Raw genomic sequence first — 22,321 nt, forward strand, 5'->3', positions numbered from 1 at the left:
ACTAATATCAAGAAATCAATCAGGTGATTGCAGGCTGACCGGGACCTGCTTGCTTCAGCTTGCTCCAGCAGCTTGCCAGCAGCCACCAGGACAGGGTGAGGAGGACCTCCCCAGGCAGGCCCACCTGCTGAAGACTGGGCTGTGTGGGCACCTCCAACAACACTCCCCCCGCCCCCTGGCCTCTGGCCTTTGGGCTGTGTAGCTACTTGGTTACACACTGCAGAGACACAGGGGAACATAAAAGCCATTGTCTTGAGTGCCAGAAGTGAACAACAGTGAGGGTGCCTGTCTCAGGTTCCCTGATGAAAACAAGCCCACTGGAAAAGTGAAGGGAATCTCTGCAATAAAGGCATACCAGATCACTGTGATTGGTAAGTTGGTGGGATCATCAGCTCCGATCAGAAACTGGACTTTCTTCAGGGGAAAAGCAGCTGAAACTTGCAGTAGAAACTTGCAGAGTGCAACCCTGCAGGAGGACAGGGAGCTCAACTTGGGACTTACAACCAGAAATCTGCCTGAATCTCACGGGTCTGGGACTAGCTTACTGAGACTCATTGACTTATAACTGCACACTGCTGCCCACATTGTCTACTGTGACAGCAGAGACACACCTTGAAGGAGGCCCTTTAGTTTTTAAAGGTGATAGATGAATAACTACCACCAATTGTCATTCTCTAAGAGGTATTTGATGCTATGATGTTGCTAATTTTAAGACTTAGGCTAAGATGTCATGATTGATCTAAACAGTTTTCCTTCCTGGTATAATGAAAATGAGATAGCCTCAGAGTCATTAGAGACTGAAAACCTAAAGAGCAGCTATATCCGGAACACACTTCTGAGAAGCAATCATTCCATAAGGGTTTTGAATACATCAACAAAGATACTTACAGTAAACAACTTCATAATATCAACCCAGGAAATAAACCAGGGACAGTACCAAAAACAAAAATGAGAAGGCATTTAAGCAAGGCACAAACACAGGCTTCCACCCCACAAAAGGCAATTTCTGGGGGAAATGAGGTCCAAAAGTCTGATAATCATCCACCGGGACATGCTGAACTGTTAGCACAGGAAGTAACAAAACAGATGAATGAGGCTCTAGAAAAATTCAAAACAGAAATAATCTCCCAGATAAATACAGAGATGGTAAGCAGAGTGAAAGACATGATTAGAGGCTCTAGAACAGAAACTGATAAAAAAAAATAGATGAGCTCAGTAACATGCTGGAAGCCATGAATGCCCAACATAAGAAAGAAATGGAAACCATGATCACACAACATAAGAAAGAAATGGAATCGATGAAACAGATTCAAACAGATATTCAGGAGATTAAAAGCTCCATTGAAATCATGCAGAGGAGATTAAGAGAATCCGAAGACAGAATATCAGATATAGAAGACAGGATCACAGGTAAGGACCATGAAAACAGAGATTTCTTGAAGATAGTAAGGGACCATGAGAAATCAATCCAACAGCTGCTAGATGATGCAAAGAAGAATAACATAAGACTCATAGGAGTCCACGAAAAAACAGGAGAAAGTACAATTGACATAAAAAAAACTGTTCACAGAAGTAATAGTAGAAAACTTCCCAGACAGAGGAGGAGAATTGGACATACAGATAAGTGAGGCATATAGAACTCCACCCAGCCATGATCAAATAAAAATCTACACCTAGACATATAATAGTCAAGATCCCAGAAACCAAACAGAAGAACAAAATCCTACAGGCAGTTAGAGAAAAGAAACAAATCACCTATAAAGGAAAGCCCATCAGAATCATGGCAGACTTCTCAACACAAACCCTCAAATCAAGGAGAGCCTGGAGTGAAGTATTTCAAGCCCTAAAAGAAAATAACTTCCAACCTAGACTGTTGTATCCTGCAAAATTATCTTTCAAAATCGATGGGGAAATTAGATACTTTCATGACAAAGAACACCTGAGAAATTTCATGAACACCAAACCAGCACTCCAAACAATTTTATGCAATATCCTAGAAAAAGACAATGAAAGTCACAACTCCATGAGGGTCAACATAGAGAAGACACCATGCAAGGTAAGGAAATAAAGGGAAAGGAGGAAAAATTAAGAAAAGAGCCAACCACAATAAAACGTCATGACAAGAATGAGTCAATATCTCTCAATTATAACTATCAATGTTAATGGCCTCAATTCACCAATAAAAAGAAACAGACTGACAGAATGGATTAAGAGGCAAAACCCAGCAATATGCTGTATACAAGAGGCACACCTAACTCAAAAGGAAATTCATAGACTGAAAGTAAAAGAATGGAAAACAGTCTCCATGCTACAGGATCCCAGAAAAAAGCAGGGGTAGCAATCTTATTTGCAGACAAAGTAGATTTCAAACCAAAACTAATTAAGAGAGACAAAGATGTCATTACATCCTTGTGAAGGGAACAATCCAAGAGGAAGAGATGACAATCCTAAATATTTATGCACCAAATACGAATGCCCCCAACTATACAAAACAAATATTAATCGACATGAAAAACCAAATAAGCACTAATGCAGTTGTAGTGGGGGACCTCAATACCCCACTATCACAAATAGACAGATCATCTAGACAAAAAATGAACAACAAACTTCTAGAACTGACCCAAGCTATGGAACAAATGGACTTAATATATATTTATGGAGTGTTCCTCTCCACAAAATCAGAATACACATTCTTTTCAGCTGCACACGTGTCATTCTCCAAAATAGACCACATGCTAGCTCACAGAACATGTCTAAGTCAATGTAAAAGCATTGAAATTACCCCCTGTATGTTATCAGACCATAGTGCAATAAAATTGGAGATCATTAACACGAGAAACTGCAAAACTCCCACAAACACCTGGAAATTGAATAACACCCTCCTGAACAACCAATGGGTCACAGAGGAAATTAAAGAAGAAACTAGATAGTTTCTACAAGTAAATAATGATGCCAGTACAACATATAGGAATCTATGGGACACAATGAAAGCAGTTCTATGGGGGAAATTCATAGCAGTGAATGCTCATATTAGGAAAACAGAGAGAACTCAGATAAATAACCTAATGCAGAACCTCAAGCTCTTAGAAAAAGAAGAGGATAACAAACCCAAAGCTCATACAAGAGAGGAAATTATAAAGATCTGAGAAGAAATCAATGCAATGGAGACTAAGGGAATGCTACAAAAAAATCAATGAATCGAAAATCTGTTTTTTTGAAAGACTAAATAAAATCAATAAACCCTTAGCCAACCTTACCAAAAAAGGAAAGAAAAGGCTCAAATCCATGCAATTAAGAATGAAAAAGGTGAAGCCACAACAAATCCAGCAGAAATTCAGAGGATCATCAATACCTACTTTGAGAATCTGTACTCTAATAAAATGGAAAACACAGAAGAAATGGACAGATTCCTGGATACATATGAATTGCCAAAATTAAATGAAGAAGATATAGAAATTCTAAACACCCTAATTACAATGAGTGAAATTGAAAATGTAATAAAATATTTACCAACAAATAAAAGCCCAGTTCCGGATGGGTTCTCTGCTGAATTCTACAAGATGTTTAAAGAAGAACTATCACCATTACTCTTTAAGCTCATCAAGGAAATTGAAAGGGAAGCAAGGCTTCCAAATTCTTTCCTGGAAGCAAGTGTGACTTTGATTCCAAAACCAGGGAAAGACCCAACCCAAAAAGAGAACTACAGACCAATCTCCCTAATGAACATAGATGCAAAAATCCTCAACAAGATACTGGCAATCAGAATACAGAGGGTCATCAAGAAGATCATACACCCTGACCAAGTCGGATTTATCCCAGGGATGCAAGGATGGTTCAACATTCATAAATCAATAAATGTAATGCACTATATTCACAGAGTCAAGGACAAAAACCATATGGTCATTTCAATAGATGCAGAAAAGGCATTCGACAAAATCCAACACCCATTCATAATAAAAACCCTACAGAAAATAGGAATAGAAGTTCTTTATCTCAACATGATTAAGGCTATCTATGAAAAACCAACAGCCAACATCATACTAAATGGTCAAAAACTGAAAACTTTCATGCTAAAATCACAAAGAAGACAAGGATGCCCACTATCACCACTCCTGTTCAATATTGTTCTGGAAACATTCGCCATAGCAATTAGACAAGAGAAAGAAATAAAAGGAATAAAGATAGGAAAGGAAGAAGTGAAACTGTCTTTATTTGCTGATGTTATGATACTTTACATAGAAGACCCAAAAAACTCTACCAAAAGCCTTCTAGACCTAATCGACAGATTCAGTAGAGTAGCTGTATATAAGGTCAACACTCAAAAGACAATAGTCTTCTTATATGCAAATAGCAGACCTGTTGAGAGATAAATTTGAGAAATAATTCCTTTTATAATAGCATCTAAAAAAATGAAATATCTAGGAATCAACCTAACAAAGGAAGCAAAAGACCTCTACACTGAAAACCACAGCACTCTGAAGAAGATCGAAGAGGATATAAGAAAATGGAAAGATATCCCTTGTTCTTGGTTAGGAAGAATCAATATAGTGAAAATGGCCATACTTCCAAAACTACTATATAAATTTAATGCAATGCTGATTGAAATTCGAACAATATACTTCATAGAACTAGAGAAAACAATTCAAAAATTCGTTTGGAAGCAGAAGAAACCTAGAATAGCAAAAGCAATTCTGGGCAACAGAGACACGGCTGGGGTTATCACAATCCCCAACTTGAAACTATACTTCAAAGCTACTGTGATAAAAACAGCATGGTACTGGCAAAGAAACAAACTTGACAATCAGTGGAATAGATTAGAAGATGCAGAAACAACTCCAGACATACTCAGCCACCTCATCTTTGACAAAGGAACTAATCACCTTCTTTGGAGGAAAGATAGGCTGTTCAATAAATGGTGTTGGAAAACTGGATTTCAACCTGCCAAAGATTAAAACTAGACCCATACCTACCACTGTGCACTAAACTAAGATCGAAATGGATTAAAGAGCTAAATATTAAGACAGAAACAGTAAACTTGCTGGAAGATAAATTAGGTAGAACTCTCAATGATATTGGCATAGGAAAAGACTTTATGAACAAAACTTCAGTAGCACGGGAACTAGCACAAAGAATCAACAACTGGGACTTTATCTTATTAAAAAGCTTCTCCACTGCAAAAGAAACTACCAACAGAGCTAAGAGACAACCTACAATATGGGAAGAAACTAGAATATATAAAGAATTGAAAAAATCAGACCCCGCAAATTCAAAGACCCAATTCAAAACTGGGCATCTGAAATGAACAGACATTTCTCAGACAAAGAAGTAAAAACAGCAAATAAATATATGGAAAAATGTTCAACATCACTGGTTATTCGAAAAATGCAGATGAAAACAACACTGAGATTCCCCTTCACCCCACCAAGAATGGCTGCTATCCAGAAGTCAACCAATAACAAATTCTGGCGGAGGTGTGGAGAGAAAGGAACCCTTCTCCATTTTTGGTGGGAGTGCAGACTGGTGCAACCACTGTGGAAATCTGTATGGAGACACCTCAAAGAACTAGGGCTGGAGGTCCCATTTGACCCAGCTATTCCCCTGCTGGGTATCTTCCCCAAAGAATTAAAAGAATCATACCACAGTGATATATGTGCACCTATGTTTATAGCAGCACAATTTGTGATAGCTAAGGATTGGAAACAGCCCAAGTGACCATCAACTGGAAACCAGATAAAGAAGATGTGGTTTTTTAATAAAATGGAGTATTACTCAGCTATAAAGAATGAGAAACTAGAGTCATTTATAGCTAAATGGATGCAGATTGAGGCCATACTCTCAAGTGGAGACAACTCTCAAATAGGACACACATGTGTAAATACCAAATAGTATCTCTAGTGTGAGAAAGTGGAAGTATAAATAAGGATGAAAATGACTAGAATGAATAATTGATAATTTGAAATAGGGAAAGGTCCAAAGGTGGAGAGGTGGTGGGAGGGGAAGGGGAAAGAGAAGAAAGGAAAGGAAAAATTATGAGAAAGAAAAAAAAAGGAAACAAAGTCTATGTAAATAGGGAAGGGTGGTGGGGGTGAAGGGCGCATAGGTGATGGGGAAACAAATAAGAACTAAGATACATCATGTTCAGGTACAAACACCCGATGATAAATGTAAATGTATTGTATACCTAAAATGTACCAATTAATATATAAATTTTTTAAAAAGCTTTGTGGTAAGATGAGATCCCAGTTGTTGATTCTTTGTAGTATTTCTTGTGTGATCAGGGTTTTGTTCATGAAGCCTTTGGCTATACCTATGTCTTCAAGAGTTCTACCTATTCTCTCTTCCAGCAGATTTAGTGTTTCTGTTTTAATATTTAGATCTTTGATCTATTTTGATTTTAGTTTAGTGCATGGTGAAAAACAGGTCTAGTTTTAGTCTTTGGCATGTAGAAAGCCAGTTTTTCCAGCACCATTTATTGACCCCTTTGTCAAAGATAAGGTAGCTGAGTGTGTTTGGGGTTGTTTCTGAACCTTCCAATGTGTTCCATTGATCCTCAGGTCTGTTTTTTTGGGTTTTGTTTGTTTACCAGGACCATGCTGTTTTTATCACAGTACCTCTGTAATATAATTTCAAGTCAAGGATTGTGATTCCCCCTGCCTTGCCGTTGTTGCCCAGAATGGTTTTGAATAATCCACTCAGAGAAGCCAAAGAGAGCCAAAGAGCTAACTACACTGAGCCTGATACTTGGCCTTGAAGAACTAAGCTCATTCTTTCTGATAAGAAGGCAGTATCCTAGCATTTGAAGGTGCCCCAAACCCTAGATTCAAAGTATCCCATCCATTTCCAGATTGCTCATTAGGCTTCTCCTCCTCCATCCTGGGAAAAGTCTTTGGATTTAGAATTAGAAAAGTAAATTTGAGTCTCCCTTCCACTACTTTTTGCTATGGCATCTGGGACCGAAGAAAAGTTCCTTGGGGTAGTATTTCACTTTATATTCCCTTTGGGTTTGACTTGGGTGATAGTGGGGACAGTAATGACCCAGAAGATGCTTGGATGAGGTGAGAGACATCATGAGTAGGCAAGGCAGAATAGAGAAAGATCCTGCCAAAGTTTCTGTCATGCAAGAAGAGCCAGGAGGTGAAGGTAGAGTGGGGTGGAGATAGGCAGGCTACTGGGGAGACTAGGGGTGTGGGTCACACCAGATCACATCCCACATGGGCACCAAAGATAGGTTTTTTTCCCTTGGCTCTACTGTCTGTGAGCAGGAGATAGATAGATTAGCTTGGGGCTTGCCAACCCAGCCCCTGACCTGAATACCAATAAAGGCAGGAAGAAATCTCCCCTCAGTCCTTTCCTATCCAGTGTTTCCTGTATACGCTTGAGCACTTGTGGGTAGGATACTGGAGACCTAATTAGCCTGAGCACTTTGAGCTGCTGGTTTATGCTGTGTGTACCTGTATGCTGCGCACTTATGACTACGTGGTATCAAGTTATTCTTGTGTGAGAATTCTCATTCCCCTCTTAATGGAAGCTCATAGGTGGTTTAGATTGTCTTCCTGCCTTGGACTAGGAATGCTGAGGACAGAATGTGAAAATGTGGTTCTGAGCATAGGGAGCTGTAGTAGGGGGTGCCTTTGCCCCAGTCCCCTGCTGACTCATGGTGTCACTGTGTCTGTACATCTCTTAGAACAATAATACTGCTCATCTGTGTCTGCAAGAGGCTGAAGAAAAGGGCCCACTTGGCAAATGAGAGGCCCTCAGTTGATGCTTCTGTGTGTATTTCCCCTTTCCTAATGTCTCCATCTGGTTCTTCCTTCCCCACCTGTTTAAACCTATGCTGAGTAAAGATTCAATGTTAACAACTAGTAAGCCTTATATAAAGTTTTCCATTGGGAAAAAACAGAAATGGAAGGCTGTCATTTGCAGTAGTGTAAAGCTAGTGTTTCCCATTCCCATGCTGGAGATGTTTGGATTTGAGCCTGTCCTCTTGCTATAAGGTGAAGAGCATAGTCCAATAAAAGAAACCAGGATTCAGTGACAGGAAGGAGAAACAAGTTTTTAGTTGTCTGTCTCACTAGTGCCTGGCCTCACCGTAGGCACCTTCAGCAGTTATGCTGACCCTGATAGGAAATATACTCTGGAGATCAGAAGTCAAGATGAGGACAAGGGGTGAGCTTAAGCAGAACTGCCTCAAAAACTAGGCAATAAAGACAGGGAGAGAGAATGTTGTGACAAAAAGAGCACAGGATTGAGTCAACAGGCCTGATTTCTAGTCAGGCCACTCTATGGGTCTTAATTGCCTCATTTAAAAAAATAGACTGGAAGAAGGTCTTTTAGATTGCTTTCCATACCTACCATCTATGGTCATATCAGATGTGAGCAGGCATCTGTGGGGATCTTATAAAGGATGTAACAGAAGGTCCTTGGTGCTGGACCCAGAGCACAGGAGGACCAGGAATGGATTGTCTTAATGCTCTGGAATTTAATTCACCCTTCATGGAATGCCAGATAAATCAGGCCAGTGTTGGCCAAGGGACACCAGGCACTGGGGGACTCCAGAGGGTGTGTCAGATTTCTTGAAAGTTTTCTTTTGACAGCACTATACTGGGGAGCTAGTAGTGATGGCCTGAGAGATTCATTTAGAAAAAATTCAAGAAAAGGTAGAGATCTGATCAGTGGTCACCACCCAGTGAGGGAAAGGGCCCAAGGAGAACTTCTGGAGTGCTGGAGGTGTTCCGTATCACAACAGGAGGTGGTTACATGGGTGTACAGATGTATCCACATTTATTGCACTGTCTGCTGAGATTTGAGTGCCCTACTATATGTAAACTGCAACTCAAGAAAAAAGATCAACAAAGAGAGATCAGAAATGGTCCCAAGCTAGGAAGAGCAGGACCAGAAATAGTGCCAGCAGGAACAGAAAGGGGAGCGGAACAGAGGAGGTGAGTAACTACAAGGGAAGAACTAGACAGATAAGAGGGGGACCTGAGAAGGTAGGCATGGGGAAGACACAGGGACAGCACAACATGGAAAGGGAAGAGAAGGGAAGGGGAGGAGAGGGAGAGTAGGGAAAGAACAAAGAAGAACCACAAATATTTGTGGCATGGTCAGAGGGAGATGGGAGCTTGACCTGAGTTATCCCAAGATGTCCCAGGTGACCTAATCAAGATCCTTGAAAACACCCTTCTGTCTTTCACGGATGATGATCCTGAGGGGCACTGTTACACAGTGGGATTAGGTGAGACACAGAACAGGCCTTTGCCAAGCAACAGGGCTAATGTTGGTAGCCACAGAGGGTGACAGGGAGGGTTTTCTGATATTCCTACTAATAGCCCATCGTGAGACTCAACCTCTTACATAGTTATGGGGAGGGCTTCTCATTGAAGTTTCTGGCTTCCATTGCTCGGAGGAACCAAGCTCATCTAACATTTCCAGTTTGCATACGGCTGAAACGTGACATGCGCCGCTTAGAGCCAGGCTGATGTTGATGTACAGTATTAATGTTAAGCTCTAAGTGGCTTCTGTGTGTTATCCAAAACCAAGGAATAAAACTAAGCAAAATTCATATCTTCTTCTAAAAAATGAGTCCTTTTTTAAAAAATGGTGCTGCAGAGTCTCAAAATCATAGAATGAATGCAGTATCATCTGTATGAGCAGCTTTCTCACGTTTGAGGTGAAAATGGCAAGTGTGTGACTTCATTCTTCTTAGGAGAGTCAGGAATATAAAAGTCCTTGTGGAAACTCTCTGTGGAAACTCCCTGGGTAGCCTCCTCTGCTCCTTCCCCCCCATTCCTTGCCTGCTTGAAGTCAAACTTGAGGCCCCAGCCAGGTCTGTCTCCATTTTTTCATTTTACCTGCTGGCTCTGAGCTACTGGTATGGAGTCGAGCTTGCTTTGGTACCGTAGTAACTCAGTTTTTTCATCTGTGAAATGGGATAACAGCATCTATCTCTCTGAGTTATTATTAAAATAGGTAAAGTGCTTAGACATTCACATGCCTGAGACAACTTCAGTGCTCAATTCCTGAGCATGTGCATTGCCTGGCAGCCCTGGCCTTTGTTCTTCTAGACCCAGCATTTGAGATATCTTCTCTTCTCATTTCCTGGGCAAATGAGGCTCAGTTTGAGTCTAGCTGATTGCATCAGCCTCCCACACTTGTTGTTCTCTCCTAGGACAAAGAATTGAGAGTGTCATCAACAAGACCTAGATCTTTTTATAGAGTGTCTTGTATCATTCTATTTTATCTTGTAAATATACACTCACTTGTTGAGGGCAAGAACAAGGTCTTATTCTCATTACATCTAGCCCTGTGTTTGGCATTCACTGATATGAAGCATTTGCTGTCCTCCCAGGTGGTCCACGGACAGAAATTGCAGCCCAGCTGGAAGCTCCAAGCTGTGCAGGTAAACACTGTGGAAAGGAATCCACTGTGCAGAACCAAGGTGCCAGCAGCCTGTTTGGGAGAGAATATTTTTCCCTTCATAGGCTGCCCAGACTTCTCCCATAAACTCTGCTTGCTACACATCTCCATGGGATGCCTAACTAGCATCTCAAACATAGCATGGCCAAAACAGAGCTCCTGATTATTCTGTATGCCTCTCCATCTCAATAAAGAGAGCTCTGTCTTTCCATTAAAGGTCCCTTCCTTTTTTTTTTTCTCAATTTATATTGAATCCATCAGCAATTCTGATAGCGGTACTATGAAAGTATGTGCTCATCCAACCACTTCCCACAGTGATGTGTTGAGAGCTGATTGTTAAATACTTATAAAATTTGCAAGCCAGTTATCAAACCAGAAGTACTTGAAGTCAGCCACAGTGGGACTATTTATACCACAGAAACAGGCAACTAACATAAATCAGGGCTATTGTTTTATTTTTTATTGTCCTCAGAGAGCTGGTCTATTAATTAGAGTTCTCAAGAGGGACAGAATCAATAGAAAATATATGTATAATTATGCACGGGGATTTGTTAGGTAGGTTTACAGGATCAGAGTAGGACGTATGTCTAGTGGAGAGCTGGAGGACCTAGCAGCTGCTCAGTCAAGTAGATGGAAGGTATAGAACAAGAGGGATCGAGGATGTGGCACGAGTGCAGGGTTGAAGGCTGGGAAGCTCACTAGAAGGGCAGCAGTCCAAATCTGCATTGGAAGGCTGAAGAAACTGGAGACCTGGAGACGAATGTCCAAAGGCAATGGCAGCAAAGGGCTCAGAAAGATGAGCTCTTCAAGGATTCTGGTGCTCCCCTCACAGATCTCTCTTTTTTTTTTTTAGACAAAAAAATAGAACACTTTTAAAATTTAAATCTCTTTCTTAAGGTACTAGTGAAGAGTATATTCTTGGGACACTTCCAGTATTTTAATGGGCAAATCCACTCCCGCATTCCCATTTCTCTGAACTGTTGAATATCCTCATCAGTAGCAAATCAAGGAACATCAGCCATCTCCAGCTCATTTACAGTAGGCCATCTTGTGATATTTCACCCAACCAACCAATTATAATTCAACCAACCAACCATATTAGCACCTTTTAAAACTCCATGAACTAGCCGTGCTAGGAACCTTCCCGCGGACGCCAGCAGCAGCTCCGCAGGACCACCGCGCCGTCCGCGCCCTACTGGATCAAGCTGCTCGGTATCTAAATCCGCACAGCAGAGGCACTAGGGGCATCATAAAGGCCATGGTTATGAGCCCCAGAAGATAGAGGAGAAGTGAACAACAGAGAGGGCCTCTCTGAGGCTCCTCAAAGAAAATTGAAGCCCACTGGGAAAGTGAAGAAAATCTCTTCAATAAAAGCACACTGGACTATCGTGGTTGGTAAGTTGGTGGAATCTGCACCTCCCATAGGAAGCCGGACTCGCTTAGGGGTGAGGACAGCTGGAACATGCAGTAGAACCTTGCAGAGTTTAATCCTGGAGGAGGTCAGGGAAATCAACTTGGACCTTGCAGACAGAAATCACCCTGAATCTCAGTAGACTACAGCTGGCTTGCTGAGACTAATCGACTTTGATCTCCACACTGCTGCCCACATTGTCTACCAGGAAAGCAGAGACATATCCTGAGGGAGACTATATATATATGTTTTATTTTCTCTCTCTCTCTCCCCCCCCTTTCTGGCTCTATATTTCTCTCCCTCTTTGTTCCTCTTCCTGTCCCATTTTGAATTGCTTCTCTTTCTCTCTCTGACCTCTAGACTATCACTAATATAAGAAGGCAAATACACTGTCTAGCTTCTCTGTTGTTGTCAGTTTGTTCTGTACTTGTCTTTCTTCTTTTGCTTTGTCTTTTCCTCCTGTCTTCAACAGATTCCCACAATTTGCATGATCTTTCTGTGTCCTCTAGCCTCACCTCTAACCTTCACCTCTACCTCTATCTCTATCTCTCCCTTTCAAACCCCTCCTAAATCCTTATCCCAAAGGGAAAATTTGCCATATTGAAGGGTTTACTTACTATAAACATATTTTGGCCTGGCCCTGGATTTTGATCTAGTTCACACAGCTGAAAGTGACAGATTAACTGCTACTACAAATTGTCATTTTCGGGCCAGGGATTTAGCTCAGTGGTTCTGCCACTGACCTCGAAAGCCCAAGGTCTGGAGTTTGATCCTTGGTACCAAAAAAAAAAAAAAAAAAAAAAAAAGGAAAAAGCAAGCAAACAAACAAACAAAACAACAAATTGTCCTTTTCTAAGCTGTGTTTGATGCTATTGTTGATGCTGAATGTGGCAATGGGGCTAAGGTGTCATGATTGATCTAATTAGTTGTCCTCCCTGGTATACTGAAAATGAGATTGCCTAAGAGACATTAGAGACTCAAAGCCTAAAATGTCCACCTATACCTAGAAGATATCTCTGAGAAGCGATCACTCTATAGGGACTCTAAACACTAGTAATAAGGATACTCACAATAACAAATATTGAAGTATCAGCCCAGGAATTAAAAAACAGCACCAACAACAGAATTGAAAATGAGAAGACACCTTGGGAGGACACAGACTGAGACGTACAGCTCACCAAAGACAAATTCTGGGGGAAATGAGGTGGAAAAATATGATAATCAACCACATGGACACCCTGAACTGATAGCACAGGAAGTAACAAAAGAGATGAATGAGGCTCTAGAAAAATTCAAAAGAGAAATAATCTCCCAGATAACCACAGTGATGGTGAGCAGAGTGAAAGACATGATTAGAGGTTCTAGAACAGAAACTGATAAAAAAAAAAATAGATGAGCTCAGAAACATGCTGGAAGCCAGGAATGCCCAGCATAAGAAAGAAATGGAAATCATGATCGCCCAACATAGGAAAGAAATGGAATCCATGAAACAGATTCAAACATATATTCAGGAGATTAAAAGCTCCATTGAAATGATGGAAATCATTGAAATCATGCAGAGGAGATTAAGAGAATCTGAAGACAGAATATCAGATATAGAAGACAGGATTGCAGTTAAGGACCATGAAAACAGAGATTTCTTAAAGATGGTAAGGGACCATGAGAAATCAATCCAACAGCTGCTAGATGATGCAAAGAAGAATAATACAAGACTCATAGGAGTCCACGAAAAAACAGGAGAAAGTACAGTTGACATAAAAAAAACTGTTCACAGAAGTAATAGTAGAAAATTTCCCAGACAGAGATGGCATATAATTGAGGCATATAGAACTCCAAGTACCCATGATCAAAAAAAATCTACACCTAGACATGTAATAATCAAGATCCAGAAACCCAATAGAAGAACAAAATCCTACAAGCAGTTAGAGAAAGAAACAAATCACATACAAAGGAAGGCCCATTAGAATCACAGCAGACTTCTCAACACAAACTTTCAAATCAAGGAGAGCCTGAAGTAAAGTATTTCTTTTTTTCTTTCCTTTTTAAAAATTGTATTTACTTAGAAGCATTCAGAATGTCAACAAAACAGCTGTAAGTTTTTTTTTTTTGGAATTACAGAGTGGTATTCAGTTAACAGAACAACATTGTGTATAAGCTGCATTAGAGACAACTGAAGATGAAAAACTACCATCCCCATATATAACTAATTTGTGCTGTGCACCAACAAGAACCTGCTTTAAATTTCCATGCCAATTTACAACCCCCATACTGTACCAGGCAAAGTTAGTGGCTATTGAAATACCACCAGGACAGGGCTATCTAAAGACACATTCGGTAGTGTGTTAACTATACAAAAAAAGACACTGTACAGTTTAAAAAAAAATCTTACACAGCCTTACATTTCAATTTTTTTCTTTAAAAGGAGTGAGTTGTGTATAGGGGGGTTAAATGCTTTATAGACAACAAAAAAAACTGCACTAGAACCAATATCATCATCATCTTCATCTTCATCCTCTTCATCTTCTTTCTCCTCCTCATCCTCTTTATCTTCCTCATATTCTTCCTCTTCCTTCTTTTTCTTGCTTTTTTCAGCCTTGACAACTCCCTTTTTTGCTGCATCAGGTTTTCCTTTAGCTTGGTAGGCAGCGATGTCCTTTTCATACTTTTCCTTCAGCTTGGCAGCCTTCTTCTTGTAAGGCTGCTTGTCATCTGCTGCAGTATTATTCCATATTTCTCCCAGTTTCTTTGCAACATCACCAATGGAGAGGCCAGGATATTCTCCTTTGATTTTTGGGTGATACTCAGAACAGAACAAGAAGAAGGCTGAAGGAAGCCTCTTGGGTGCATTGGGATCCTTGAACTTTTTTGTTTCTTCTTTAGGAGGAATATAGGTTTTCATTTCTCTTTCATAATGGGCTTTGTCTGCCTTTGTCATATCTTCAAATTTTCCTTTCTCTTTAGCAAACATGGTCTTCCACCTTTCTGAGCACTTCTTAGAAAACTCTGAGAAGTTGACGAAAGCATTTGGGTGCTTCTTCTTGTGCTCCTCTCGGCAAGTTTGCACAAAGAATGCATGTGATGACATTTTGCCTCTCAGCTTCTTAGGATCTCCTTTGCCCATGTTTACTTGTTTTCTTCAGCGAGGCACAGAGTTGTCCAGTGCTCTTCAGGCTCTCACTTGCCTCGGCACTGCCTCTATGGAGCTCAATGTACTGCAATGGCTGTGAGAGCAGGAGCCAGACACAGCCTCCTCACTCTCTCCGCTCTGTCTGGAGTGAAGTATTTCAAGCCCTAAAAGAAAATAACTTCCAACCTAGACTGTTGTATCCTGAAAAATTATCTTTCAAAATCGATGGGGAAATTATATACTTCCATGACAAGGAACACCTGAGAAATTTCATGAACACCAAACCAGCACTCCAAACAATTGTAAGCAATATCCTAGAAAAAGACAGTGAAGGTCACAACTCCATGAGGCCCAACAGAACAAAGCCACCAGGCAAGGCAAGAAACTAAAGGGAAAGGGGGGAAAATAAAAAATAAAAGAGTTGGGCTGGGGATTTAGCTCAGTGGTTCTGGCACCTTCCTCACAAACACAAGGTCCTGAGTTCAATTCCTGGTACCAAAAAATTAATAAATAAGCCAACAACAGTAAAACATCATGACAAAGGATGAGTCAATATTTATCAATTATAACCAACAATGCTAATGGCCTCAATTCACCAATCAAAATAAATAGACTGGCAGAATGGATTAAGAAGCAAAATCCAACAATATGCTGTATACAAGAAGCACACCTAGTTCAAAAAGAAACTCATAGACTGAAAGTAAAAGGATGGAAAACAGTTCTCCTTGTGACAGAAACCCAGAAAAAAGCAGGGGTAGCAATCTTATTTGCAGACAAAATAGAATTCAAACCAAAACTAATTAAGAGAGACAAAGCTGGTCACTACATCCTTGTGAAGGGAACAATCCAAGAGGAAGAGATGACAATCCTAAATATATATGCATCAAATACAAATGCCCCCAACTATACAAAACAAATACCAATGGACATGAAAAACCAAATAAGCACTATTACAGTTGTAGTGGGGGACCTTAACACCCCACTATCACAAATAGAAAGATCATCTAGACAAAAAATCAACAACAAAATTCTAGAACTGAAACAAGTTTTTGAACAAATGGACTTAATAGATGTCTACAGAGTGTTCCACCCCACAAAATCAGAATATACATTCTTTTTGGCTGCAAATAGGTCATTCTCCAAAATAGACCATGTGCTAGCTCATAGGAAATGTTTAAGTAAATGCAAAAGAACTGAAGTTACCCCCATATATTATCAGACCATAGTGCAATAAAATTGGAGATCAATAGCATAAGAAACTGAAAAACCTCCACAAACACATGGAAATTGGATAACAGTCTCCTGAACAACTAATGGGTCACAGAGGAAATTAAAGAAGAAATTAGACAGTTTCTCTTAGTAAATGATAATGTCAGTACAACATACAGGAATCTATGGGACACAATGAAAGCCGTTCTAAGAGGGAAATTCATAGCAGTGAATGCCCATATTAGGAAAACAGAGAGAACTCAAATAAACAACCTAATGCTGAACTTCAAGATCCTAAAAAAGAAGAGCATGGCAAACCCAAAGCTCATACAAGAGAGGAAATTATAAAGATCAGAGCAGAAATCAATGGAATGGAAACTAAGAGAATGATACAAGAAATCAATGAATTGAAGAGTTGGTTTTCTGAAAGAATAAATAAAATCAATAAACTCTTAGCCAAGCTTATCCAAAAAAAGGAAAGAGGGGGCTGGGGATTTAGCTCAATGGTTCCACTGCCTGCTTTGCAAGCACAAAGTCCCGAGTTTGATCCCTGGTCCAAAAAAAAGGAAAGAAAATGTTCAAATCCACACAATGAAGAATGAAAAAGGTGAAGTCACAGCAAATCCAACAAAAATCCAGAGGATCATCACTACCTACTTTGAGAAACTGTACTCTAATAAACTGGAAAACACAGAAAAAAATGGACAGATTCCTAGATACATACAAATTGCCAAAGTTAAATGAAGAAGATATTAAAAATTCTAAACATCCCAATTACAATTAGTGAAATTGAAAATGTAATAAAAAATTTACCACCAAAGAAAAGCCCAGGTCCTGATGGCTTCACTGCTGAATTCTACAAGACATTTAGAGAAGAACTATCACCATTACTCTTAAAACTCTTCAATGAAATTGAAAGGAAAGCAATACTTCCAAATTCATTGCTGTAAGCATGTGTTACTTTGATTCCAAAACCTGGGAAAGACCTAACCAAGAAAGAGTACTACAAGCCAATCTCCCTAATGAACATAGATGCAAAAATCCTCAACAAGATACTGACAAACAGAATACAGAGGCTCATCAAGAAGATCATATACCCTGACTAAGTCGGATTTATCCCAGGGATAAAAGGATGGTTCAACTTATGTAAATCAATAAATGTAATACATTATATTAACAGAGCCAAGGACAAAAATCTTATAATCATCTCAATAGATGCAGAAAAAGCATTTGACAAAATCCAACACCCATTCATAATAAAAACCCTACAGAAAACTGGAATAGAAGGTCTTTATCTCAATCTGATTAAGGCTATCTATGAAAACCCAACAGCCAGCGACATACTAAATGGTCAGAAACTGAAAACTTTCATGCTAAAATCACAAACAATACAAGGTTGTCCACTATCACCAGTATAGTTCTGGAAACATTAGCCAACAATATAGTTCTGGAAACATTAGCCACAGCAATTAGAAAAGAGAAAAAAATAAAAGGAATAAAGATAGGAAAGGAAGACATTAAACTATTGTTATTTGCTGACTATATGATTCTCTACATAGAAGACCCAAAAAACTGTGCCAAAAAGACTTCTGGGCTTAATTGACAGATTCAGTAGAGTAGCTGGATACAAGCTCAACACTCAAAAAACAATAACCTTCTTGTAGACAAATAACAGACTCACTGAGAGAGAAATTAGGGAAACAATTCCTTTTACAATAGCATCCAAAAAAATGAAATATCTAGAAATCAATCTAACAAAGAAAGCAAAAGACTTCTACACTGAAAATGAGCACTCTGAAAAAATAATTGAAGAGATATAAGAAAATGGAAAGACATCCCTTGTTCCTGGGTAGGAAGAACCAATATAGTGAAAATGGCCATACTTCCAAAACTACTATATAGATTTAATGCAATGTCATTTGAAATTCCAATATATTTCACAGAACTAGAGAATACAATTCAAAAATTCATTTGGAATCAGAAGAGACCTAGAATAGCAAAAGCAATTCTAGGCAACAGAGACATGGCTGGGGGTATCACAATCCCAACTTGAAACTATATTACAAAGCTAATGTGATAAAACAGCATGGTACTGGCAAAGAAACAGACCTGAGGATCAGTGGAATAGATTAGAAGATGCAGAAACAGCTCCAAACATCCTCAGCTACCTCATCTTTGAAAAAGGAGCCAACCATCCTCATTGGAGGAAAGATAACTTCTTTAATAAATGGTGTTGGAAAAACTGGATTTCAACCTGCCAAAGATTAAAACTAGACCCATATCTATCACCATACACTAAACTGAGATCAAAGTGGATTAAAGATCTAAATATTAAAACAGAAACACTAAACTTGGGGAAGATAAGTGAGGTAGAACTCTTGAAGACATCGGCAATGAAAAGACTTTATGAACAAAACCTCAGTAGCATGGGAACTAGCACGAAGAATGAACAACTGGAATCTCATCTTATTAAAAAGCTTCTGCACTGCAAGAGAAATGACCAACAGAGCTAAAAGACAACCTACAATGTGGGAATAAATTTTTAGCAGCTGTACCTCAGACAAAGGACTACTATCTAGAATATATAAAAAACTTTTAAATCTCAGGCCCCCCCAAATTTAAAGACCCGATCCAAAAATGGACATCTGAAATGAAGAGACATGTCTCAGACAAAGAAGTAAAAGCAGCAAATAAACATATGGAAAATATGTTCAACATCACTGGTCACTCAAGAGATGCAGATGAAAACAACACTGAGATTCCACCTCACCCAGGAAAGAATGGCTGCTATCAAGAAATCAACCAATAACAAATGCTGGTGGGGTTGTGGGGAGAAAGGAACCCTTCTCCATTGTTGGTGGGAATGTAGACTCTTGCAACCTCTGTGGAAATCAGTATGAAAATACCTCAAAGAACTAGGATTAGATGCCCCATTTGAACCAGCTATTCCCCTGCTGGGTGTCTTCCCAAAAGAATTAAAAGAATCATACCACAGCGCTATATGTGCACCCATGTTTATAGCGGCACAATTTGTAATAGCTAAAGCTTGGAAACAGCCCAAGTGCCCATCAACTGGAAACTGGATAAAGAAAGATGTGGTTTTTTAAGAAATAAAATGGAGTACTATTCATCCATAAAGAATGAAAAACTAGAGACATTTATAGCTAAATGGATGCATGTTGAGGCCATACTCTTAAGTGAAATTAATAGGACACACATGTGTAAATACCAAATAGTTTCTCTGGTGTCAGAAACTGAAAGCATAAATAAGGAGTAAAATGAGTAACTGATAATTTGAAATAGGAAGAAAATGTCCAAAAGGGTAGGGGAAGTGAGAGGGTAGGGGAAAGGAAAGAAGAGAAAGGAAAAATTATGAGAAAAGGAAAAAAATGGAAACAAAGTGTTTGTAAATAGGGAAAGGTGTGGGCCAGGGATTTAGCTCAGTGGTTTTGCCACCTGCTGCACAAGCTCAAGGACCCGAGTTTGATCCCCGGTACCAAAAAAAAAAAATAGGGAAAGGTGGAGGGGGTGAAGGGAGGGCAGGGAATGGGGAAAAATAAGAATCAAGATACATCATGTAAAGGTACAAGTATCCAATGATAAATGTAAATGTATTGTATACCTAAAATGTACCAATAAAAGAATTTAAGGAAAAAAAAAACACTCCATGAGCTATGACATTAAATCCAGAATCTTTACTTAATGGGCCTGTATCAAGAAATTCAGCCTAATCCAGATTTACATTTCTTCCATCATTATCCCACACTCTTAAAATCCATTCCCATACCTGTTCCCCAGACCTCAGATTGTAAGAATTAGAAAACTCAAGAAGTTCTTTGGGAGTGTAATCTACCTCCCCATGGGTCATGCTTTGTTTCTCACTTTTAGGGGCCTTTTCTGGTTCGATCCAGGTTATAGTCCTAGAGGCTAAAGTAGGTGGTGAGGGTGGGTCCCAAAGAGCATCAGCATTGTCTTGCTTGGTAACTGTATCAGGGACCATGTCTTAGTCATTTTAAATGACTTACTGCAGAGGTTCGGGTAACGCCTCCTTTCCCTGTTCCCTACAACCCTACACCTGCAACTTAAGGGAAAAAACACTGATTTTGGCTCATGGTTACAGTTCATGGTTGCTGGCTCCAAGGCAGGATGGCATGGCAGAAGACAAGTGCTCATGCCATGGGGGACAGGGAGCAGAGAGATCAAAGGAGGGTCCAGGAAGAAAAATAAACCCTTCCAGGACACTCTTTCACTGGATCACCTCTTCCAATCAGATCCCATCTCCAAACAAGTCAGCTATAAGCCCACTAATCTAATTACCTTCCCAAAATCCTGCTTATGAGTGCATAAGGCTCTTGGGGACATCTAGATATAAACCATAACAGACAGTCATTGTTATTTCTATGGAGAACAAGATTAGTTTCCTTAGGCAGAGGCAGAGAAGTCAACCCAATGGGATGATGCCTCTGTCACTGAGGATGGAGAAATCTCATCCTCTGACAAAACAATCTCATCAGAATTTAGGATTTCAATGTCCCCAGCCTTGTTCCTACCAAATGTCTCCATCCCAATTCATGGGCTCTCATGCTTTTCCAGTCAGCACCGTCTTTTTAACTGCAGATACTCTTCTAGGCTGAGCATCAAACTTCCACTGTAATTCAGCCAATCATATTATGAGGGCTTGTGTTTGGTTTTTGGCAACTTTAGCACTAAGGCTAAAGAAGAGAAGATTCTCATTCAGGGTATTCTTAGAAGCCTTTAGATTGTTTATGGCAGTGATGGTGAACCTTTTAGAACTTTTAATGATACAAACAGCCTGCTGCAGCACACACAGCGTATGTTCACCACCACTGGTTTATAAGTATCTGGAGCTAGAAATTGAATCTCTGAGCTCATTACTTTCCTTTAGTACTTTGTCCAGAGATGCTAAGAGCAATCAGCCAGCATATATTTCTTATACTTCCAAAAATGTTCAAAAGTATTATATAGTCACTAAATTCCTTGCATCTAACAAGTTAATTAGGATAATAAAAAGGATCTATACTATGTATTAGTTTAAACAGTTCACACCAGACTATTAGTACTCTACATTCTCAGAGGGAGATACTATAGTGTTGCAGAATTCCAAGAGACAGGAGAGACCAAACGGGAGTCAGGAGGATTTATGTAAGGTATACACACCAGCTCAGCAGACTCTAACCAAAATGGCTGAGCACTGAACAAAGAGAAGTTCCAGCTTTTACACATTTTGTTGAAGTGGGTGGTTTCTCTAGTGACATAGCAAGTGAGTTTACCAGAACAGGACAAGGGCAGGCAGTTTTGTAACTTTGCCTTGAAAGAAGACAGTGTCTTATGAATCATATGAGAACAGAGGGTCATAAACTTTGTTTGCAGGATATAGTTGTTAATTTTAGCTGTACCAGAACAAGGAGTTCTGGTTGATGAGATGGGGTTGATGGGGTGGGGGGCACTTCTCAAGGCTGGGAGGGACTTAAATTCTGCTTTAGTAGCACATTTAGGTCTCATCAAATTAGAGAGCCAACTCTAGAAACCACTACATTGATTAGAAAAATTTATATTTACAATTGTGTTTTTCTAAAACAACTCTTGGTACCCAAATCATTGATTTACTAGAATTCAATTGACTTGTCACTCATTCCACAGCTACCCTCAAGTTCCAAACCTCAATCGTCTCTTACTTGGATCATTTCAATAGCCCACTACCGGCTCTTCCTGCATTTACTCTTGGTATACTACAGTCTACCACCAACATAGTAATTCTTTCAAAACCCAGGTCAGGTTATGACTAGGCTGTGCTCAAACTCTCCAAGGGCTTCCCCCCTTACTCAGAGTAGAAGTCTGATTTCTAACCATGGGTTACAAGGTTCTATACATCTGACCCTTCACCATCTCTCTGATTTCTTTCTTTCTATTTCTTTCTTTTTTTTTTTTTCTTTCTTTCTTTCTTTCTTTCTTTCTTTCTTTCTTTCTTTCTTTCTTTCTTTCTTTCTTTCTTTCTTTGTTTCTTTCTTTCTTTCTTTGTCCTCTCTTCCCCTTCTTCCTCTTCCCCTTTTCCTCCTCCTCCTCCTTCTCCCCCCTCTCTCTTTCTGGCTGGACATGTCCTTTTAGCTCTTACCCTGGATGAGTTCATAGCCTTCTTT

General features: G+C 39.6%; 1 pseudogene; it reads right to left on the bottom strand.

Moving 5' to 3' along the window:
* Positions 1-13,988: 13,988 nt before the first annotated feature.
* On the bottom strand, positions 13,989-14,967 carry LOC101714654 (high mobility group protein B1 pseudogene; annotated as a pseudogene).
* Between the last annotated feature and the right edge of the window lie 7,354 nt (positions 14,968-22,321).

This window comes from Heterocephalus glaber, unplaced genomic scaffold (assembly GCF_053883595.1).
Source record: "Heterocephalus glaber isolate CG9 unplaced genomic scaffold, H.glaber_assembly_v1.0 deba00001442, whole genome shotgun sequence".
Classification (NCBI taxonomy): domain Eukaryota; kingdom Metazoa; phylum Chordata; class Mammalia; order Rodentia; family Bathyergidae; genus Heterocephalus; species Heterocephalus glaber.